Source organism: Salvelinus sp. IW2-2015, unplaced genomic scaffold (genome assembly GCF_002910315.2).
Source record: "Salvelinus sp. IW2-2015 unplaced genomic scaffold, ASM291031v2 Un_scaffold4663, whole genome shotgun sequence".
Lineage (NCBI taxonomy): Eukaryota > Metazoa > Chordata > Actinopteri > Salmoniformes > Salmonidae > Salvelinus > Salvelinus sp. IW2-2015.
Window position 1 is genome coordinate 1 of NW_019945932.1, and position 14,050 is coordinate 14,050.

General features: G+C 46.1%; 1 pseudogene; it reads left to right on the top strand.

Annotated features, from left to right (window-relative positions):
- Positions 1 to 1,440: 1,440 nt before the first annotated feature.
- LOC112077535 (talin-2-like) overlaps positions 1,441 to 14,050 on the top strand; it is a 26,253-nt pseudogene continuing 13,643 nt past the window's right edge.

Sequence of the window (14,050 nt, forward strand, 5' to 3'; positions counted from 1 at the left end):
TGGGGTGATCAACTCGGCTCTCATATGGCTGGGCTCAAGGACGTCGTATCGCTTGGCTCGTCTCTCTCTTCATTATCAAGGTGGTCCTGGCAACTTCGCTTGGCCTCCTCTCGCCTGCTGGCTCTCTCGGTCCAACCTGTAGCGGATCGGGCTATCGCGCTTCATGGCCACGATTACGCATCCAGCAGTCTACGTTACAATATATGCAGAGACTCCCTGTGTCTGTGGTCTGTCAAGCACGTGAGTATACCATTGTTTCACACTGGCATAAACATAGACTTACCGGGTTTCTATGGTACTGCTTATGTTGCTCTATCTGTCACTCGGATCTCTGAAATTTGGACTCACGCATGCCTGTTTGGCATTCTTCATCTTTTCATGACTCTCAGCACATTGCAACTGTTGACATCTCTCTGATGCAGCTCTTGTCTCACGGTGGCTTCTCGCTCTTTTCCTTCTACATGGAATCAAGCCGATAGACCAAGCGTTGTGCTGATCGTACTGTATTATCATGTTTTTGACTCGTCAATATCTTCTCCTTTGCCTTAATTGTCTCTTCTCTTTTTATATAACTTCGCTTTGTTCTTTCTCTCTTCTTTTTTCTCTTTTTTAGAACTCAGCTACTCGTCTCACGCTGCGTCATGATCAAGGTCTGCTGATAGTGCTGCTGGACTATCTTCTCATCCTCTCTGGGTTTCTTTTTTGGCGTGACATATTTTGCTTTGTTGCGTCTCATGGCGAGTGCACAGTATATGGCTCTTGCGTCGGCACGGTGAGTGCAGAATAACATAGGATTTGCTTGTCTTTCGCTCTGCGATTCCTCGAGTAATTCTCTCTCATGCTTTGTCGGTCTGGTCTGGCTCAACTTAACTCAGCTCGGCTCTCCTCCGCTCTAGGATCGTTTCATGGCTCTCTCGCTCGCTGGCTCTCTCTCCGCTCGCTGGCTCTCCTCTCGGCTCTTGCTGGCTCTCTCTCGCTCGCTGGCTCTCTTCGCTCCCTGGCTCTCTCTCGCTCGCTGGCTCTCTCTCGCGCGCGGCTCTCTCTCGCTCGCTGGCTCTCTCTCGCCTCGCTGGCTCTCTCTCTCCTGCTGGCTCTCTCTCTCTCGCTGGCTCTCTCTCGCTGGCTCTATCTCTCGCTTGGCTGGCTCTTCTAATCCTCTCTCTCTCGCTGGCTCTCTATCACTCGCTTCGCTGGCTTCTCTCATCTCGCTGGCTCTCTCTCGCTGGCTCTCTCTCTCACTGGCTCTCTCGCGCTGGCTCTCTCTCTCGCTGGCTCTCTCTCGCTCGCTGGCTCTCTCGCTGCTGGCTCTCTCGCCTTCTCGCTTGCTGGCTCTCTTGTCGCTGACTCGCTCGTTCGCTGACTCAATCTCCACGCACGCACACGTCTCCACCCTCTACTTCTACCCATCCCCTCTTTCTCTGCTCTGTCTCCCCCAATCAGGAGAGATGGTTCGTCAGGCCAGGGTCCTGCTCAGGCACCTCTGACCTGGTGAATGCCATGCGGTCAGATGCTGAGGTGGAAGTGGATGTTGACAACTCTAAAAAGCTACTTGCTGCAAGCTAAACTACTGGCAGACGCTACAGCCAGGATGGTGGAGGCTGCTAAGGTACAGTAAGTAATAATGGCTTTACTGACTGTGCTAAGCTTTCGGTCAACGACAACCTTTGTCAGAACCGGTCTGATGAAGGTCGTTGTTCATTAAAAGCGTAGCACATTAAGCACTGAAACTTGCATCTGATCAAGTGTGGGAGACCTCTTTTCATTTATTTAGTTAAAGGGTTTAGAGACGTCAAACTCATTCCACAGAGGCCCAGTGTCTGCTGGTTTTCACTCCACCCTTGTACTTGATTGAGGAATTAAGGTCACGTGATTAGTAAATAATCTCTTCACCTGGTTGTCTATCAATCAATCAAATGTATTTATAAAGCCCTTCTTACATCAGTTGATGTCACAAAGTGCCTATACAAAAACAAGCCTAAAACCCCAAACAGCAAGCAATGCAGGTGTTAGAAGCACGGTGTAGCGGTATTAATTAAAGAAAGGTAAAGAAGATTTTGTTCGGGCGCCAGGCAGGTATTAACCCGGCCGAAAATAAATAAATAATATAGAACAGCGAGAGTACCACTACCAGACCCACACACATCAGCAGAAGAGACTGCCTAGAGTGTAGCCTGTTGACCAGATAGCCAGCGGAGAGAAAAAAAGAATACACACCCTATAGATCCCACATCACAGCACAGTCCTTCCACAATTCTTGGTAACCCCACCAAGCATACCTCATATAATAATAATAGCAGAGCAAATAAACAGCAACTTCATACAATAACAAATGAACTCAGTCATCACACAGAGGATTTGCAAGAGTTTGTATTCTCTGTTGTGAAGGAGTGCAGAGGGTATGAATGTGTGGTGTTCATATACACCCTAGTCCAGCTCCAATGAAACTTAAATACATTTAGGAAAAGAGAGTCTGTTGCAGTGTAAAGCACTGGACCATAGCGGGAAGAGAAAGAGAGAAAGGGAACAAGAGAGGGCTTAGCTGTGGTCTTGAGGTTGCAGGTGTACGATCTGACGGTCCGATGGTGTGTTGGGTTGTAGATGAAAGCTTYGCAACAATGTTGCTACTAATCCCTTTGATCCATAACCGTCGCGGTCCCACATGAGAACAACCACGTCGTCGAGCGATCACACCGAGGATTGTCCCAAAACTGTACAACCACATACAAACAAACTCTGCAGCATAACACACACAACCAAAACTGAGCTCCTCCCCAAAAAGCTGAACGAGCTCTTTTATTTCCTTCTTCCTACTGCTCATGCTCTCTTAAAGTGGCAGCGCACGGTGAAGGCTCCGTGCAGGATTTCGCCACAACGGTGGCTAGGAAAAACTCCCTAGAAAGGCCAGAACCTTGGAAGAAACCTAGAGAGGAACCAGGCTATGAGGGGTGGCCAGTCCTCTTCTGGCTGTGCCGGGTGGAGATTATAACAGAACATGGCCAAGATGTTCATAGATGACCAGCAGGGTCAGATAATAATAATCACAGTGGTTGTAGAGGGTGCAACAGGTCAGCACCTCAGGAGTAAATGTCAGTTTGCTTTTCATAGCTGATCATTCAGAGTATTTCTACCGCTCCTGCGGTCTCTAGAGAGTTGAAAACAGCAGGYCTGGGACAGGTAGCACGTCCGGTGAACAGGTCAGGGTTCCATAGCCGCAGGCAGAACAGTTGAAACTGGAGCAGCAGCACGACCAGGTGGACTGGGGACAGCAAGGTGTCATCCGGCCAGGTAGTCCTGAGGCATGGTCCTAGGGCTCAGGTCCTCCGAAAGAGAGGGCGAATTGGAGAGGGCATACTTAAATTCACACAGGACACCGGATAAGACAGGAGAAATACTCCAGATATAACAGACTGACCCTAGCCCCCCGACACATAAACTACTGCAGCATAAATACTGGAGGCTGAGACATTAGGGGTCGGGAGACACTGTGGCCCCGTCCGATGATACCCCCGGACAGGGCCAAACAGGCAGGATATAACCCCAACCACTTTGCCAAAGCACAGCCCCCACACCACTAGAGGGATAACTTCAACCACCAACTTACCATCCTGAGACAAGGCAGAGTATAGCCCACAAAGTTCTCCCCCACGGCACAACCCAAGGGGGGGCACCAACCCAGACAGGAAGATCACGTCAGTGACTCAACCCACTCAAGTGACGCACCCCTCCTAGGGATGGCATGGAAGAGCACCAGTAAGCCAGTGACTCAGCCCCTGTAATAGGGTTTGAGGCAGAGAATCCCATTGAAGAGAGGGGAACAGGCCAGGTGGAGACAGCAAGGGCGGTCTTAATTGAATGGAAACACTAAAAACCTGCACACATTAGGCCCTCCGTGGAATGAGTTTGACTCCCCTGGGTTATAGATTCTCCATTATGTATGTACTAGAGGAGTTGTCCAAATGGAAGGTTAGTAAAGTAGGTTGTAAGATCAAGAACCGATGATCTGTCCTGTTCGTTGTTTTCCCCATCCTGTACACACAAGGTGACCTTTTCGTTGTCTGCCTGGATGTGCTGGGGAAAAGAGGACCCGGCTGGAGTCCCTAGAGAGAGACGTCTGTTTTTGAATCCCAGAATGTCTGTCAGAGCAGTGTATGGCCGCAGCAGGATGTCCCGTGTTGTCCCTCAGATCACCATGTTCCCATGAAGTGACCTCATCACTAATGAACCACCAGTGACCTCTGAGGTATCACTGATTGTACCACTGTGACCAGCTATGGTGGCCTTCCTATTTAAACACCACCCAGAGACCAAGAGACGGAGCAGTTCTCACTGACTGGAGGAGGACAGGCATCGCTATGGGGTCTGAAAGAATTTGGCTAGTCTAACCTCTTTCTATGTCATACTTTCTCTAAAAATGGCCCTTTCCAGTGARAAACTACAGGTTGTAATTCGCAGAGSTGCCAGTGTATTGTTTKTWTTTWKTTWWYMTTTAWYYWWYWWKKMAMKWSRMWWRWSARYWAAKWMYWAWTTMYWATTTACATTGACATGCATTTCATTTGTTTGATATGGTTATCCAAATGGGGTTGTATTGCATTTGATTACATTCATTCAAACCAGAGCTTTTTCCACAGTGCTATTTGGGTGCTTCCTGGTTGTCTAATTAAATATCCGTCTACTTTTATTCAGGCAGTCCACTTGATTCTTCATCTGCTCCTCAGCCTTACAGACAAGTATTAATGTCCCTGCAATCATGAATGCTAAATGGGGCCATATCTTACAGCTGGTTAAATGATTTGATTCCACATTAATCACATTATAGCAGCTACCTTTATCACTATCAATGCAGGATTTGCCCAGCCACTGTTTCCTTGGTAACTATCAGAAAGGAGACTGTATTCAACACTACCCCTAGTTGCAGGTAGCCTAGCAGTTAGAGCATTGGGCAGGTAACCAAAATGTGAAAAATCTGTTGATCTGCCCTTGAGCAAGGTACTTAACCCTAATTGCTCCAGGGTTGCCGTAAACATTGGCTGATCCCTGGCTGTAACCCCACTTTCAGAGGGTCTATGATGCTTATATAAGCATCATATAATTTATTGAGGGGAGAGGCATGGAGAAAGGATTGTGTCAGTAGTGGGGAGTCCACAGAAGATGGCAGCTCTTCGTTTGGCTTTCTCTCAAAGCTGTGTGTTGAGAAATCTGGACATAAGCCATGTGGTTTAATTTCGAACACTACTCTTTCATTTCCAATCCCTTTTATTATTAGGATACGATTGGTTTTCCCTTCAGTGACTATTTCCAATCACACATAAGTGATAGTTAACCTGGCGTACAGGAAGCAGTGAATAGTATGAATAATAGCCTGTACTGGGCTGGCTAACATGACACACTGTTATGAAGAAAGTGTTTTGCATTTCAACAGTCAATCACATTATTCCCCTCTACTCTTGAGGATTTAGTACTGTAACGTCTCTTCACATTAGTCTGGGCTTACTATAAACATCACCTTGTGGCTGTGGGTGGTATGTTTTTAGTGTGTGTGTGTGTTAGTGAGATATAAGATGGCTGCTGTAATGTACTGTAGAGGGTTACATTCAGCAGCAGGTGAGGGAAGCGCCTGGCTGCTTAATTAACTAAATGGCATGGAGGCTTAGGCTCTAGATTCTCTTCATTCCCTCAACAATAGGACGCACAGAGGCTCTTAGGATATTGGTTTGTGTGWACTGAACCCAGTCACGTACAATCAGAGACAGCTGGAGAGAAAGAGAGAGGTAAAGAGAGCTGGAGCCAGAGGAGGAGGTAATGAMAAGGAATCTTGACGTTTCCTCAKCAACAAGATGTTGATAGATAGACAAAGAAGAGCTGCTGTCATTACAAACGGACATGATTACAGTTGGACTTTCCCTGGATGCATCTCCATCTGCTCCAGTTTTAATGATAGATGAGGTGTCTTCCTTTGTCTCTGTTTGTCTGTCTGTCTCTGGGGGGGTGTGTGTGTGTGTGTAACAGGGCGCAGCGGCATACCCAGAGAACGAGGACCAGCAGCAGAGACTGAGGGAGGCGGCTGAGGGGTTACGCGTGGCCACCAACGCTGCAGCTCAGAACGCCATCAAGAAGAAGCTCATTAACAGGCTCGAGGTCAGTTGGATGGGTCTGAGCTAGGCTGGGCAGAGCCATATATATGTACAGTATACCTATGGGTGGTGCCGCGAGTTTGGTGCTAAGACGGCGTCCCATTAATGGGTTTGCAAAACTCTGTATATGGCTCTGGGGCTGAGTAAGCAGGCACTTCCACTTGCTTCTCCTCATCATAGCTCTTGCTCTACATACACACCACATTGTCAATCACATGGAAAACACCAGGCTTTGAGTGAAAGTCTAGAAATAGTATTTTTTATCTGCTGTATTATTTGGGGCTTTAGGTTAACGTGCAGAGGTGATTACATTACCAGAGTTATTATTTCCAACTGTTGATGTAAACCATGCAAGAACAGTTATATACAGTACAGGACATTACTGAGTGTGTTTGGAGAGCTACAGTGTACTCTGTGWACATTCAACTGTTATAGAAACTTCCTTTCCCTTCCTGTTTACATTCTGAGAAGTCCTTGTATGTTTTCCCTCATATGAAAGTAGASACCATCCAGTATCATTCTTCGATCGTCATCCTACTAGCCACTGAAATGTAAAAGGAGCATTTTACATATGACTGTTGAAAGCGGAATGAGGGAGAGCTCGGTTTGTTGTTTTGGAAAGTTTGGTGTTTTGAAAGTGTGTTATAAAGTTTCTTAGTATCTAGCTACCTTTTGAGTTTGGATCCCGAGACGCAGTTGGCATCAGTTGCTGGGTCTGCTACTCTCTGTCCAGTGATCCTGCCGACCAAGACCGGTTCTGAGGAGCTATTTGGTGTAGCTGCTTGCTAGCTGCCTATCAAGCTAGCGGGGTTTTCTTGAGGGCTTGAACGCAGCTCGTGGCTGGGATCACAGATTGTCCCAGGCTTGTGGCTGTCTAGATCCCTGCTGTTTGTTGTTTTCAATCTTCCCTGCGACCTGCCCTGTCTGGAACTGTGAGGAGTAACAGCGTAACCTACGTTGCTAGGTACCATGACAAAGACCAAAGCCGGCAGGAGTACTGTTGAGGACAGTGGTGTCTCTCTGTCACAGGTGAACAAGCAAACATCTACATGCAGTTTCAACAACAAGAAAATGGCTTGTAGTGTTTTGTCCAAATACTGGTGGACTCAACTAATAAAAGAATGGACGATCTGACCAGAGAGGTCCAGGACCTGAAGAACAGTTTGCAGTTCTCCCAGGGTCAGCTCGATGAGTTTAAACAGGAGAAGGGCAAGATGACAGCAATCTGTAAGTCATTGAGAGAGGACATCAGTTCTGTGTGTGAATCCATGATAACAATGACGGAGAACAAATTATCTTGAGGGACAATCAAGGCGGAACAACATGGTTGTGGACGTAATTGCAGAATCGCCACATGAGACCTGGATGGAGTCTGAGGACAAAGTGAGGGAAATGATCTCGGCGAAACTGAAGATGGACCACTAGATGATTTGAGGTGGAGCGCGCCTACAGAACTGGAAACCCCACCACCGGCCCATGTGACAGGCCCGTAGTGGTCAGGTTCTTGAGGTTTATTGCCTTACCTCCCTAATCTTACTACATTTGCATACACTGTATATAGACTTTTCTATTGTGTTATTGACTGTACGTTTGTTTATCCCATGTGTAACTCTGTGTGTGTGTCGCACTGCTTAGCTCTATCTTGGTCAGGTCTCAGTTGTAAATGAGAACTTGTTCTCAACTGGCCTACCTGGTTAAATAAAGGTGAAATAAAACATTGTAATAAAAAAGGACAAGGTAGCTGTTCTGGAAAGAGCCAAGAACTTGAGAGGAACGTGTACCTTCCTCAACGGGGACTATCCTGAAGCTGTGCACCAGAAGAGGAAAGAACTTATCTTGGCCATGAAAGCTGCCAGAGTGCGTGGGGACATTGCTTACATCCGCTATGACAAGCTCGTTGTCCACCCTCCCTCCCAAAACCCTGGAAGGGATGAGAGAGCAAAGCCTATGGGTTTGTAGCTTCAACCCCACAGCACACAGATTCACTTACACACACTGACTGATTCATGGAATATTTATTTCTTGCAAAGAATAGAATAGGTCGACTTTTGTACTATGGGAGATAGTAGATTGATATAGGCTAGTGCTTTTGCTGTTCGTTAGGCCTGCTCATCTTGTTGGCTGACGAAAAGTAAATGCGGACAGTTCTTTCAATATCTTCAATATGCACCTCGGAATTGGATATGACAGAGAGCCGTGTGAGTGAGATGCTTCGGATTGCGTTGCACACTCAGGGAGAAGGGCACAACGCAGCACTGCAAAAGGCATGGATTTTTTTAGGGTGCATTACGACCACGAAGGGGATGCCACTGTGAAATTCGAGGCATTATCAAGTGCTTGTCAAATTGTGAATGAGAGACTATTGGCGTGTGTACAGCCTGTGCAAAAACAAAGCCGAGCTCATGCCTTTCGAGGGTTTTTCTAATCATCATTAGTCTCATCATGCAGCCTTACAATGTATTAAAAATCAAAACATATAGCCCACTGTTTGTAGAACAACTAAAGTTACATTAATACATCAACTAAAGTTACATTAATACATCTAAATTATGCATATAGAAGTACCTATTTCTTTGTTAACCGCTCAACACAGAATAGTGTGTGTGTGCGCAAGTGCGCACTCCCTCAAATCGTTTTGGAGAAAATATTTGTATTTTATTCAGCTTTGTTCAATTGTATTCTTCATATTGTAAAATAATATAAAATAATGCCACAGAATTATAAGCAAATCTTATCTGCTAAATTAAGTAGTGTAGCCCACAGCCATTTGGCATAGCCACATCAGGACCTAACATACGGACAACTCTGAGCATGCTATTCTTTTCTTCTGAAATAGACTACATTTTCTTCATATCATGCTTCTTTAGACCTGTCTAAAATAAATAATGGATTTATTGTGAAGGGGTAGGCTATATTACATGGATTTATTAGACTTTTTAAAATGGCTTGTAGGCTATGTGTCTTGGCTAAGAGTTGAGGAGAGACTGACTGCATCACTTATTTTTATAAGAATCAATGTGTTGAAAATCCCAAGTTGTTTGCATAGTCAACTTACACAGAGCTCTGACACACACACTTACCCCACCAGACATGCCACCATGGGTCTTTTCACAGTCCACAAATCTAGAACCGATTCAAGAAATTGTACAGTATTATATAGAGCCATTATTGCATGGAACTGCGTTCCATCTCATACTGCTCAAATGAACAGCAAACCTGGTTTTAAAAAACAATAAAGCAACACCTTCCCTATTTGACCTAGATAGTTTGTGCGTGTATGTATTGATATGGAGGCTACGTGTGCCTTTTTTAAATTGATGAAGTTTTGTCCTTGAGCTGTTAATGTTCTTTATTGTTCATGTTTTGAGTGGGCCAGAGGCTCTCACAACAGCCAATGGGGATCCTAATAAAATACCAAATCAGGAGACTGTTTGAACCCTGCTGCCCGACATTAAAGATGGCACGACAAATATTTGATCTCTGACCTGAGGAACCCTGGCTCTAAACGGAGACTGTCTGCCTCCCAAATGGCACTCTATTCCCTTTAGTACGCTTCTTTTGACCATGGGCCTCCTGGTCAAAATAAGTGCACTATAAAGGGAATGGGGTGCCATTTGGGAGGCATCTTGTGTGTGTGTGTTGATTCGTYGAGTCAGGCATGTTTAGAATCACTGCCGTGTGACATTCCAACAGAATGCCGCCAAGCAAGCTGCAGCTGCAGCCACCCAGACCATCGCTGCCTCCCAGAATGCAGCAGCCTCCAACAAGAACACCGCCGCTCACCAGCAATTGGTGCAGAGCTGCAAGGTACTGGGGATAAGTCTCTTAATGTCAGGGGACATTGCCAGTTGCTTGCATTGAACAATTTCTATGCCTACTGTAGTTATACAGTAGGTGCTACAGCTATATAGAAACTGTGGTTGAATACTGTATGTGTGTCTACTGTTTATGTATGTGTGCGGCTCACTAGGCCATGGCAGACCACATTCCCCGGCTGGTCCAGGGGGTAAGGGGCAGCCAGGCCCAGCCTGAAGACCTCACTACCCAGCTAGCACTCATCATCACCAGCCAGAACTTCCTACAGGTACACCCCCAGTGCCAGTCTGGCTCCTAATCTCACCACATATTGAATGAAGGGATCTCAATATATTGTACAGTGCTGATATATGTGTGTGTGTGTGTGTGTGTGTGTGTGTGTGTGTGTGTGCTTGAAAGCTTCTAAAGATATCTTATTGATGTCTTATACTTGGGCAAGGCTGGGTTTTGTAGTCATAATAGATTCTAAGAAAGACATCTATTCTCTGGTACCAAACATCTTCTTGGGATGAATTTGACATTTCTCTGTTTCCTGTTTCTCTCATGACAGCCTGGCAGTAAGATGGTGACATCAGCGAAGTCGTCTGTTCCCACGGTGATGGACCAGGCCGCTGCTATGCAGCTGGGTCAGTGTGCCAAGAACCTGGCCACCAGCCTGGCAGAGCTCAGAACCGCAGCACAGAAGGTACATACACACACACACACACACACACACGTAAGTCATACCTGTCGCTTTGTCACTTTGTGAGGGTACCTATCCCCTGTTAGGACTAGCCAGCTTCTGATAGACTATGCACTAAATACCAGCTCAGATGGGTTAAAAGCTGTCAGTCTAGAATGACTAATTCAATGGTCTGCTCTCTCCCTGTGCTCTTTAGGCCCACGAAGCCTGCGGCCCCATGGAGATCCACTCAGCTCTCACAGCCGTCCAGACTCTGAAGACTGAGCTCCAAGACGCCAAGATGGCTGCCATAGACATGCAGCTGAAACCACTACCTGGAGAATCGGTCAGGGAAATCTGATTCATTGAATTAATCAACGTCTCTCATTACTTCTAGTGATTACTCTTACATCCATTGCTGAGTCTGTTTGTCTGGGTGTCTGATGTGCTGTTCTTTCTGCAGTTGGAGAAGTGTGCTCAGGATCTGGGCAGCACCTCCAAGTCTGTGGGATCCTCCATGGCTCAGCTGCTCACCTGTGCTGCACAGGGCAATGAACACTACACAGGTACTGTACTACTGCCCTGGGGCTCCTATTCTACTTAGAGCAATACCACTAAATAACAAACTCCATAGCACCACCAGGATGTGTCTATAATAGTATATTTCACTTTTGACTACAGATTTTACTGTTACTACTGAAAGCTTCAACATATTTTGATGCTTCAAGGTCAATAGTAGATTAGATTTGGCCTTTACTCTCTGAAAGGTAGCACAAAGACTAAAGCAGAATAAATCCTTCCCCTACTTCAATAGATGTGACATTCCTTCAGTAATCTTGTCTAGATGAATGGGGTAATGCAAGCTGATTCAATTTACTAGATTCCTCCCCAATGTGTTGTGTTGATGCTGAAATGTTGCATTCCCTTGTTGAGGCAGTCAGTGGTTTAGACGTTATGAAACTAAACCAGAGGCTCTCGCTACCTGGTATAGCACACTGTCAACGTGAGAGGGCTATGGATATCGGAGGTCATAACATGCATTTATTAAGCCTTAATTCAATCTTCTGAATGTATTTGGATGTTTGACACATCTGAATGCAAACAGTCCTTTTCATAAATTTTTTCATTTTATTTGTCACATGCTTGGTAAACAACAGGTGTAGACTGACAGTGAAATGTTTACTTATGGGCCCTTCCCAACAATGCAGAGAGAAAAATATAGAAAAAAATAAGAACACAAGGAATAAATACACAATGAGTAACGATAACTTGGCATTATACACGGGTACCAGTACCGAGTCGATGTCCAGAGGTACGAGTTAGTGCAAAGAGGGTCAATGCAGATAGTCTGGGTAGCTATTTGGTTAACTATTTAGTAGTCTAATGGCTTGGGGTAAGTAGCAGCTGCGGGTCTGTTGGTCCAGACTTGGTGCATCAGGTAGCTTGCGGTGTGGCCAGTAGAGAGGAGCTTCGCGTGCGGCAAGTGGAGCGAGGGGAGCTTGGCCGTGCGGCAGTGGAAGCGAGAGAGTTGCCGTGCGGCAGTGGAGCGAGAGGCTTGCCGGTGCGGCAAGTGGAGGAGGCGGCTTGCCGTGCGGCAGTAGGGAGCTACTTCTGCTACTTCTCGTAATAACTCTTCTTATTTGTAACATTCCAAACCCTACTCACCATGTTGTTATTTGCCTCCAGGGTTGCAGCCTGAGAGACAGCCCAGGCCCTGAAGACTCTAGCCAGGCAGGGCGCGGGCGTGGCAGCCTTACCACCAACCCTCAGGCAGCGGCGGTCCATGTTGGATTTCAGGCCTGTGATGTTATGGAAGGCTCGGCCATGCTGATCCATGAGGCCAAGCAGCTCTGGTCGCTCCGGTGACGCAGGAGCAGCAGAGGCTACCCAGGTGATGAGGACGTAGTAGAATAACGTGCAGAGCCATATAAGGGATGAGCTACTGTACAGTCGTGGCCAAAGTTTGAGATTACACACACATTAATTCCACAAAGTTTGCTGCTTTAGTGTCTTTAGATTATTTTTGGCAGATGTTACTATGGGAATATGAAGTATAATTTACAAAGCATTATCATAAGTGTCAAAGGCTTTTTATTGACATTACATGAAGTTGATGCAAAGAGTCAATATTTCAGTTGTTGACCCTTTCTTTTTCAAGCATCTGCAATCCCCCTGGCAATGCTGTCAATTAACTTGTGAGCCACATCCTGACTGATGGCAGCCCATTCTTTGCATAATCAACTGCTTGGAGTTTGTCAGAATTTGTGTGGGTTTTGTTTGTCCACCCAGCCTCTTGAGAGGATTGACACAAGTTCTCAATGTGATTAAGGTCTGGGGATTTCCTGGCCATGGAGCCCAACAAATTGATGTTTTTGTTCCCCGAGCAACTTAGTTATCATTTTGGACTTATGGGCAAGGTGCTCCATCATGCTTGGAAAGCATTGTTTGTCACCAAACATGTTTCCTGGTGGTTGGCGAAGAGTTGCTCTCGAGAGATGTGTGGTACTCATTTTATTCATGGCGTGTTCTTAGGCAAAACTGTGAGTGAGCCCATCCCTTGGCTGAGAAGCAACCCCACACATGAATGGTCTCTTGATGCTTTACCGTGGCAGCGCTCACCTGGTCTTCTCCGGACAAGCTTTATTCGGATACCCCAAACAACACAAACAAGACTCAGAGAAAATGACTTTACCCCAGTCCACAGCAGTCCAATCCTCTGGTACCTTTTGGCAGAATATCAGTCTGTCCTGATGTTTTTCCTGGCGAGAAGTGGCTTCTTTGCTGCCTTCTTGACACAGGCCATCCTCCAAAGTCTTTGCTCACTGTGCATGCAGAATGTACTCACATTTTGGCCTGTGCCATTCCTGAGGAAGCCTCTGTACTGGTGGTGCCCCGATCCTGCAGCTGAATCAACTTTAGGAGACGGTCCTGCGCTTGCTGGACTTTCCTTGGCCCCTGAAGCCTTCTTCAAGCAATTGAACCGCTCTCCTTGAAGTTCTTGATGATCCGATAAATGGGTGATTTAGGTGCAATCTTACTGCAGCAATATCCTTGCCTGTGAAGCCTGTTTTGTGCAAAGCAAATGATGATGGCACGTGTTTTCCTTGCAGGTAACCATGAATTGACAGAGGAAGAACAATGATTCCAAAGCACCACTCCTTTTGAAGCTTCCAGTCTGTTATTCAAACTCAATCAGCATGACAGAGTTATTCTCCAGCGTCGTCAACCGAAACACCACACCTGTGTTAATTAGAGAATCACTGACATGATGTCAGCTGGTCCTTTGTGGCAGGGCTGAAATGCAGTGGAAATGTTTTTTTGGGGATTCAGTTAATTTGCATAGCAAAGGGACTTTGCAATAATTGCAAGTTCATCTGAATCACTCTTCATAACATTCTGGAGTATATGCAAATCCATCATCACAACTGAGGCAGCAGACTTT